Source organism: Cupressus sempervirens, chromosome 4 (assembly GCF_028749045.1).
Source record: "Cupressus sempervirens isolate cs-2001-9-10 chromosome 4, ASM2874904v1, whole genome shotgun sequence".
NCBI lineage: Eukaryota > Viridiplantae > Streptophyta > Pinopsida > Cupressales > Cupressaceae > Cupressus > Cupressus sempervirens.
In genome coordinates, this window is record NC_143121.1 from 620291155 (window position 1) to 620302085 (window position 10931).

Sequence of the window (10931 nt, forward strand, 5' to 3'; positions counted from 1 at the left end):
TTATTCCAATTGCACAAACAACCAAGGGTCTAAGAGAACACTTGAAAACTTTGGAAGGTTTTTGCCACAAAGTTGGGATGCAAGTGAACACTAGCAAGACTAAAGTTATGGTGTTCTCTCTAAGAAAACAACAACAAGAAGTTGACTTCCAATTTGAAGAAAATACTCTTGAGATTGTGGAAGAGTATAAATACTTGGGTATAGACTTTAACAACAAGCTCAATTGGGAAACCTGTAGAGCTAAGCCGATTCAAGAGGGTTGGAGGGCCTTCTTTTTGCTGCAAAACAAGTGTAGATAGGCATAGCTTTGGGATTGAAAAACCAAAAAGATTCTTTTTAGGCTATTGGTCACCCTAGTTGTGTTATATGGGTGCGAGGTTTGGGGGAGTAACATATCCAACTACAAATGGAAGCAAATAGAAAGAATACAAAAGAACCTCATCACTACTAACCTTGAAGTCAAATCAACTATACCATACGGGATCCTCTTGGCTGAAGCAGGGATGTTCCTAATGGAAGCCTCTGTGGTTATATGTCTGTTAAGCTATTTAAACAAGGTGAAAAATATGGACAAGAAGTGAAAGCCCAAACTAGTGGTTGAAGAGGGGCTAGCCCAAAGAAAGAAAATGCGGATGAAGCAAAATGAAAAATGGTTAATTAAGTGGGACATTAACATACTAGAATGCCCCAACACCAATGAAGAGATGAAAAGGTTCGTGATGGAAAATTTTGAAGTGGTAATGTGGAAAAAATAATTAGGGAAGAAAAAGGCCTACTATGTGAAAGAGTTCAATCCCACGTAGTGCCATGAGGTTAATGATTACCTGCATGTAGATATGAAAGGTAAAAATAGGTTGTTAGTGGCATAGTTATGAACGAGATCCCATTATTTACGATGTGAGACGGGGAGGTGGATGATGCCCAAGGAGGATTGGGAAGAAAGAAAATGTATCTACTGCAGTAAAGGATGTGTCGAAACATAATGTCACTTCATCTTTGAGTGTGCAACATACTAAGATATCCAAAAGCAATTCGTTGTCAATTACACTTCATCTTTGAGTGTGCAACATACCAAGATATCCGAGAGCAATTTGAGGTCAATTTGAATGACGACCAATTACACCAAATTTTTGAGAAAACAAGACTACATAAAACAATGAGATTCTTAAAGCAGATTCATAACAAGTACACTGACATTGAAAAGAACATGAAAAGGGTCCCATAGGCTGGTTAGTCTCATGGATGTCATTAAAATACCTCCATTCATTCATTCATTCAATGAAAGCTTAAATGGACTACCTTATGATACTTTTGTTGGTGCTTGGTATCATGTAAGTTCCCCCACACAACTTTCTTGTAGGCTTATATCATACTAGCGCTTGCACCAAACATGGGTACAAGGTACAATCGATAGTTGAATTAAGTGTTCCATTTGTAAAATAAAATATAAATGAATTATTTTGAATATCTTATAAATAACAGTTTTATGTTTTCATTAAAAAGGTTTAATTAATTGTAGGAATAAACTCTCAAAATACTTGTGGTTGTCATTATTTCATTCACTCTTTTAAAGCTAAGAATGAATTTGTAATTTATGTGCCCTATTCTAAATTGTTACACAAATCATTGCTGAATATTGCTAATTGAATTGATGCTTCTCTTAAATTTCTTTTCATTTCCTTCCATTTGTATTTGTTTTTCCTACCTCCGCAATCATTATCATTTTTCAGGTGAACCATAAGCTTTTCCTATAGATCTGTAATAATTATTGTTTTCAATAGAAACAAAGTTTAATATTTTCAAACAATTACCCAAAGCAACAATTTTTTCATTTAGTGCACTTCAAATTTGTCATTCGATACTTCAAATTTGTCATTCTATAGATCTTGATCTATTGTCAATGCCTAATAAACAAGTTCCAAGTACCATCTATTATAGTGTGAGATCGAAGACAAATTGTAGAAGAGAAAGTAGTTCTTCCTAGTAATTTATAATATTTAACAACAGAGGTACAAAAATGTATATACATTTTTTACACCTAGATGAATTCTAGTACAACACTTTGAGGGCTCTTTTGGTTAGAAGCATAGGAATGCATATTGGGAATAGGAATGGATATTCCAATAACAATTATTTTTTCAAATGGGTATAAGCTCATTTTTGAGGCAAAATGGGAATATGTATTCCTATTCCTTTTTCAAATTTATGAACCAAACAGAAAATGGAAAATGTATTCCAAATTTTCTATTCCTATTCCAGCAACCAAATAGGCCTTGAACGTGTCCAGGCCACCCTCATTGTTTTTCTAGTAACCATCTCCTCTTTCTTTCACACTTTTTGCCACTTAACATAAAGTTGACATATCAAATGACATAAAAGAAAATTGAGATTGTTGTATGATCATTATGGTTTGATGGATGGTTGTGCCCTATTCCAAAGCACTCATGATGGCACATCCATCAAGCATTTGACAAAGATTCTAAAATGTGGCATTGCACCTACCTACAATTGTTTCTAAAACCTTTCAATAATTCAATTTTGTATTGAATATCATGCAATCATTGCAATCCATGAGGTAACATTAATTTGAGGCAGTTTATCAAGCAATTCACATGCTTTTGTAAACACTTAAAATTGTCCTAAACACTGTATTATTAATTTAATATTTCCCTTGACATTATAATTGATTATTTACTAATTAATTATATTTTTCTTATTCTTCTACTTATTTAATTAAATAGGTTCACTTTCCTAATGTATTTAAATTTAATTTAAATACTTCAATCCCTAATGTGTTAAATTTATTTAATATATGATCCTCCATAAATCCCCTTTTTAAATAAATCTTATTTATTTAATTCCCTCCATTCCATTAAATTCTCTAAACCTATGATTAAATTAAATCCTATTTAATTTAATCTTAAAACCTAGCCTAAAATCTATTCTACAACCATCACTTTCATCCTTCTAAGCCTACCCACTACTTAATTAATCCCACTTATTAATCCTAAACACCTTGCTGAACCCCTTTTAGTTCCCAAGTGTGTGCTCACACATGTGTGAGGAACACTCAAACTTCTCACACCTCTCATGCTTTCCACACCTCTTACACCTTTGTACCCCACTTTTTCAAGTTTGCTCACACGTGTGAGCAAACTTTTAATGTTGACCACTTGCATGACTTGCCTACATGTCTCCCTTGTGGCACCTATGTGGATGCCACATAGATGGCACCTCACCAAGACCTCTCTCAAGCCTATAAATAGAGCCCTTGCCTCAAACATTTTCCATCTCCCTCATTCGCATTATTATCATGCTAGTTTGTTGTTAGAGCTCTTTGGTGATTTTTATAGTTGCATTGTTACTAACCTTTGATAGTTGATGAATTTTCATTTCACTTGCATTGTTAGCATAGTTTCTTTGTTGCATTCTATACTAATATCCATTTGAATGCTCTTAAGCACGGTTTCTTTCATAGCCATTGTTTGAAGCATTCCCCGTTCATCTTAGTGTAGGAGCATTGTCATTTTCATTTTACAACCTTGGGATTCAAATAGTTGTGTTTTGGGAGAGCACACCAACATCCCTCTAATCTAAAACACAACAACAGGGCCTCTCATGGGTGCCTTTGTTGAGCTGTTTTAGGTTGCATGAGGACTTTTCTTTTTGGTTGCTTTGAGTTGCAAAACTCAAGCATAGCATTAGTTGTGTTTGTTTTATTTTGATTACTTAATGTATCTATTGCAACTAACATATGCTTGTTTACTCTTGTTCCCATCAGGTTAGGTTTTCTTGCATACATTTTGACACACTTAGTGGGACCCATGTCCCTATTTTCCTTTGAAAAATCTGTCAAAAAACTCTAACTTGTCACCAATACCCACACACTGTCATTTGCGATAGACGCAGTGTCATCTACATTTTGTCATCTCTGCAGATTAGCATTTGTGCAGATTGACGTCTTCGCCTTTTCTATTTTGAACTATTCTGCATTAAAATTGAGTTTTAGCATCTGTGACATTCCTTTTGTCATCTATGTTGTGGGAAAATTTAAAATAGATTTTTTGTTTGCGACCCATAGATATGTCATCTACAACCCATAGTTCTGTCATCTGCGACCCATAGTTCTGTCGTTTGTGATCCTTATTTCGTCGTTTGCTATGTGTGCTGGTCTTTTATCGTTTGCGAGTTTTGGTACTTGCGAACTAGTTCTGTTGTCTGCATCTAACAAAGTTACCACTAACCTACAAGCCGTACACCCTTGTACTTTATCGTCTGTGAATTTCAACGTTTGCACGTTCTGTCATTTGCGAGTTTTAGCATCTGCACAGTTCTATCATTTGTGCCTGTCATCTATCATCTTTGATTTTAGGTAGATTAAGTCAATTTTTAATACATTATTCACTAACTGGTCGCTTTGTAGAGAGTTCTAACAAGTTTGCATTGCAGGGAACAGACCTTGGAAAATCTAAAAACTTATAGTGATTTTTATCACTTGGGAAATTTTTAGTGATTTTTATCACTTCTAGGATTAAAGGGTGAATGAACTTGCATGCAATAACCACTTGTCTTTGAATGTATGTTGCAAGTTAATATCTAAAATCCAAACACACTCTTGAATATTTTAAGATGAAAATAATTACATCCAATCTTGAATGCCTTAAGAGAAATTTACTCACATTTCATTAGAATGCATGTTTAGATAGAAAACACACTCTTGAATGCTATTAAGGAATGAACAAGCTTTTCATTGGAATGCATGTTTAGGATAGTCGAACTCAATCTTGAATGCCTTAAGGAAATTGACATGCTTTCATTGGACTAAATGTTTAGGATAGCAAACACAATCTTGAATGCCTAAGGTTAATGAAGCTTGCTATGAAACATTTGGATTTGGTGGTTAAAATGAACTCACTCAATGTTGAATGACTTAAAGGAATTGTTTTTATTTTCAGTAATTTGCTTATGTTCAGCGATTTATTGTTGACGAATTTGCACTTTTTTAGTTATGTTGACAACATTTTCAAGTTAGAAAGAACAATGTATGCTTAAACACATTTGTCTTCAAGAGTAGATTACAAAATTTAAAGCTTCATTGGAAAAGAACAAGTGTCTTTTAGCCCCGAGGCCACTTACGTATTCTCTCCTCTCACGCCTTCGAGTGATCTTCAGTGCACAAGAAATAAGTGGTCTTGTTTTTTTTTTGAGGAGGCCTACTTGGGGATTTCATCACCTCTTGGAATGACTTCAAATCCAGTGTTCTGGCGGAGTATAAGAATCGAGAGGTGAATCAAAAGAAAAATTTCTTGGAATTAAAATATTGTCACTCTTGGTTAAGCCCTAAAGAACTTTATACCTTTGGGAAGTAAAGGCAGAGATTTGGGTTACCATCTCCCCCAACTTTGTGGCATTATTTTCTTTCATCTACAGATTTGGACCTCACGTACCTTGTGTATATTGAGGATGCCCTTTAGATAATCCTTGTACATCCTAGTGGCAGCCTTATTGGGATTCTTGGCATGTCCTGCGTGCTTGATTGTTTAAACATTCAAAACCAAAATCAAACATCAAAACAAGTTTTAAAAAATGAGTGAAATTGTGAGCTAAACTTTTAGTGAATGAAATTGTGGTAGGTGGGTCCTCTTGACTCAAGATTATTTTTAGGAGTTCTATATTGGTCTAGCATTTGAAATTGGTTGAGTCCTGTTATAGTTTGTGCTTGAAACTAGGTTTTGTTTTGTTCTTGCAATGAATGACAAAGTCAAACCTACGAAGGTAAAATTATCCAAACCATTTGTCTACAAGGAAAGGGAAAACCTAGCACACAGTGACAAACAATTCTAATACACTATCAAAGACATCCATAAAGAAGAGGTTGAATAAGATTGTTATGATAAAATTGAGTACAATGCTAAACTTTGAAATTGGTCTACTTTCCCTGGAGTAAACCCAAGATTTTTGTTCCCAGTAAGCAAGGATTGAATTAACTGTATAAGTGACCACCACACCTTCATTTTCCACATCAACCCCATTTTTCCAAACTTCTAGTCTTCCATTTACAAACCTCCTCTAGAGAAGCTGATCATTTGAACCTGAAAACTTTGGCATAAGAACACCTTCCAATATCACAACACTAGACCTTTTATCCATAAGCAAACATCTATCACTCATTTGTGATCACAAGTCCATCTCCAAATAGTGGGTAGTCAATTTGGTGTGCTATCTTGCCTAAAGATCACTTGACCATCTTTGGTAGGAGAAAGATACTTTTAGCCTATAATAACACTTTATTTGCTAAAATCAAGGTCTTTTATTTACATTTAGGTTGTTGGCCCCTTGCATCACGTAAGGTTTAGCAGTTCTCCCTCACATTCCTCTCTTTCTTCCATAGTCTTCCACCCATTGGTTTGGTCACTACTGTATGGTACATACATGATATGACAGATTCACATTTAATCCCATGTCTTGCTTGTTGGAATTATTAAGGCAAAAAGAGATGGAGAATCCTTTTCCTCCACATGCAACATCATTGGGGGGAACATTTCCCTCTAGTTCAAACTTTGGTATGCCTAGCTTAACATCCACACAAGAACCAAAAGATCCTTTCTATAACACAACTTTGGGAAGTAATGATGAAGAAGTATACTAAGAGGAAGACCCTATTGACAACAACAACATCCCTAATGATGTCCGAACATTCCTTGTAGATCCATACAATGTTGAAATGATGGAAAAATCTATTAGGGCAAACAAGATTGAGATCTTTCTAAACTTGGTTAAAGATGGTGTTAATGCCCCTATGAGTTTTGATGAGATCACCTTGTTTAGACAGATTACAAAGGGTGGTGCTCTCGTCTTGTCAACTTCAAACACAAATCACACATCTGGCAAAGGAAAAGAACCCATAGTGACAACTAGTGCTATATCTACATCAAGTGTCACCACACAACCAACATTCCAATTAAGTGTGGAACATATCCAACAAATCATTAGTGCCATGCCCAACACTACTACACATGCTAGTATTCTACAGTCCACCTTAAAAGGTCCAACCATAGGATGCTTAAACATTGGGCAAGTGTCTACTCAATAGATGGAAATTCCAATGTAACCAATGTATTCCTCTTATTCGAAAATTTCAACAAGTATGGTGAAAACATCTGTACCAATTCCAATTACTGCATATCAATACATTGGCCAAAGTGGAGTACTTCTACCACCTCATAATATGTTTGGAACTTCTTATAACTTGGGAGGTGGATTTATGAATTCCCAATAGTCACAAGTGCAACCAAACCAAGATTTAGCCTAGCAGTTGCATGAACTTCAAAACTTGGTACATAACATGAACAACAAAGGGGTGAAATATTTCTCTTTGAGGAAGTTTGTCCCTTTCCATTTGATAGATCCATTAACATGATACCATTCCCACCAAACTTTGAGATTCCTAAATTTGACAAATACACGAGAGAAACATGTCCTATCACACACCTCAAGGAGTTCTTGGTTTTGTGTTAAGAAGTAGCCTATAGTGAGGATTATCTTAAGAGACTCTTCACACAAAGTCTTGGAGGCCCCACACTAGAGTGGCTAATGAACTTACCCAAGGGTTTCATTACTTCTTTTAATAATTTAACAAGGAATTTTGTAGCATAATACTCTTACAACATTGAACATCATGCCTCACTAAGTGATTTGTGCAACACAAAACAATGAAACAGTGAAACATTTGCCAACTTTCTACAATGGTGGAGGCATCTTGCTAATTGTATGCCATATAAAATTGAGTATTCCCACCTTGTGGATATATTTATCAAAAGCTTGATACCAGAGATGTCTTTTCACATGAAAATGGCTAGTCTTGAAGACTTCGCTACATTAGTCAAGAGAGGCAAGAGCATTATAAATGGGCTTTTAGACAAAGGTGTCATTAAACATTATAGCTTATCATCCCCAAACAATGACATGAACAACAATGGAAAACCCAAATTTTGGTCCAAAAACAAAGGTGTCACACATGATGTTGTCATTGATGTTAAAAGCATACAAAACCTTCAAGGAGGAAACAACAACAACTATCGTAATCGAAACAACAACAATTCAAACCATGACAGTCAACAATCTCATAATCAAACACAATTTTTTCTTCACAACAACAACAATACCAACAACAATCAAAACCATGACTATGATTGAAATAGGAAGTTCACTAACTTTCGTGAACCCTTGGATACCATATTCCAAAAACTAGTGGATCATAATTTGATGGTGTTTCCCAACACACGACCCTTTGATGAGAATCAATCCAAATCAAAATGGTATAGGGAAAATGAATATTGCAAATACCATCGCATCAAAGGACATGACACAAACAAGTGTATAAATCTCAAAGTCTTCATTCAAAATCTTGTCGATGATGGAGAAATTGAGGTAGAAGGTGGACCAACCTCTAAAAATGCTAAGTTGAAGATATTTCAAAATTCGTTTCTAGATCACAACAATGACAATAATAAAAATGGAAACAACAATGCGAACAATGCAAATCGAGCATCCACATCAAATGCATTACTCTATGACTATTCTACTAATCACATATTAGGGTTTGACTCCTTGTGTGGAAAAATAGAGACCAACAATATATACGGTTTTGACTCCATGTGTGGCCACATTGAAGAGGTAGATACTCATGTGAATACCCTTGTCCTACAAGCAACTGATTGTGATGCAACCACTCGACAGGAAATAATTACTTTGCAAGCCACCACTCCCAACCCCACTAATCCATCAGTTCCACATGCACCTGTTGCGCCATCCACCTCACAAAGGCCTACTTCTCGCTATGATGTGTTGTCCTAGTTAGGTAAGACTCCAGCACAAATATCCATTCTAGAGCTCCTAACCACATCACCCATCCACAAAGAAATTTTGGAGAGTACTCTTTTGGAATCTCGTGTCCTTGAAAACATTAATGACTCCCAATTTATTGCCATGATTGGAAACCTTACCACACAAAAACACCTTGTCTTCACAGAAAAAGATTTCCAAGGTCCTGATCCAAACTACAATTTGTCGCTCCACATTGAAGTCCTTATACAATGACATAAGATTAAAAGAGTCCTTATAGATAATGGATCCGATTTGAACCTATGTACATTGAAGATGATTCATTTCTTGGGACTTCCAAAAGACCTCCTAGATGTCAATAAAAGGATAACAATCAAAGCATATGATGAAAGAGAAAGAGAATCAAAAGGAGTTATCATGTTACCACTAAAGGTTGGGCCAACTATCATAAATACTGAATGCTATGTCCTAGACTTGGACCTTCCATATAAAATTTTGCTTGGTCGACCATGGATACACAAATTCAAAGAAATACCATCTATATATCATCAATGCTTAAAATTTCCTCACCAAGGAAGAGAGGTCATGATTCCAAGTGATCCTACACCTTTTTCCTTTTGTAAAAGATTGGAAGGTGCACCAACAATTTTTTTTCCAATTAGTGAGTTTGCTAAGGTTATACCTAAACCTCTCACCATAATGGAATCACCTTCCACAACAGTGCTAGAATTATCCAATAATGATTCCAATTCCTGTAAAGGAAAAGAAAAGGTGGAAGATACTAAGGTCAATACTACAGCGAAGAAGGTTACTTTTGCTAATTTAGGAATGGGAGAGTATAAGCTTGAAAATGCTTTGTGTGTTGGACAACTACCACTCTCCCCCCATTTGTTTGGAAAACCTTCACAATTACCTCTTGCCAAAAAGGATAATGTGCATGTTAACAAGAAAATTTTTGAACATTGGGGTTCACTTAGTGATGAACATATGGAATCTAATAGCCTAGATTGGCTATATTTTGATGGAAAAGATGAACCTGTGGAATTCCCCAAGGATAAATATGTTAAGGCCCCTCCCATCATCAAAACCATGGGATATCATGGTACCAGCCTCGAACCTAAAGAAGATGGAATTAGACAACCCCTTGAGGCTAATAGCTATCCTAAAGGACGTGGTTTGGGCTCCATTAAACCCAAGGTGTCCTTTGTTGAAAACTATTGTATGATTGACCCTAATTCTGAGACTGAAGAGGAGAAATTCTTTAAAGTACCCTTCCAATACATTGAGGATGACCTAGATAACCATATCCATGCCATTACCATAGCCAACCTTTCATCTATCGATCTACCTCTCACCAACCCTAACATGATAGAATGGGACCTTCAGGACGCACCACCAGATCTCGATATCTGTAACTCTGACAAAGCAGTAATGACACTCTTTGGCCTTAAGAATCTCCAAGATTATGAACATGAGATCCAATACAATGAGGAAGCCTACTTTGGTAGCTAGGTCAACTCTCTTAGTCGCAAAAGTGAAAAAGGAAATAAAAATGGGAAAATAAAAGAAACATCCTTTAGTGAAAAGTCTTTTAGGGCACTTTTGGATGAAGAAAAAGTTAAAATAAAGGACACATCTTCTGGAAAAAACCTCCTAGAGGTGCTAGAAGAGGGAGAGGTTGACTTGCCATTTAGATCTTTACCATCAGAAAAGTCATCTATCTTGAATGAGGACACAATTCCAATCAACTTGGGTATAGAGGATAATTCACAAATTACCTACATTGCAACTACCTTAAGTCCTGAAGAACAAAAGGCAATGAATGAATTCTTGAAAAAGGGTAAAATCAATTTTGCATGGACATACAAAGACATGCCTAGTTTAGACACAGATTTGGTTGTGCATCACTTGACAGTAGATCTCAAGATTAAATTAGTGAAGCAAAAGTTGCGCAAAATGCATCCTAAGGTAGCACTTTTAGTCAAAGAAGAATTGCAAAAGATGTTAGAGGAAAAGTTTATCCACCCTATTGATTATCCTGAGTGGGTCTCCAACATCGTTCCTGTAGGAAAAGCATTTGGGGGCAT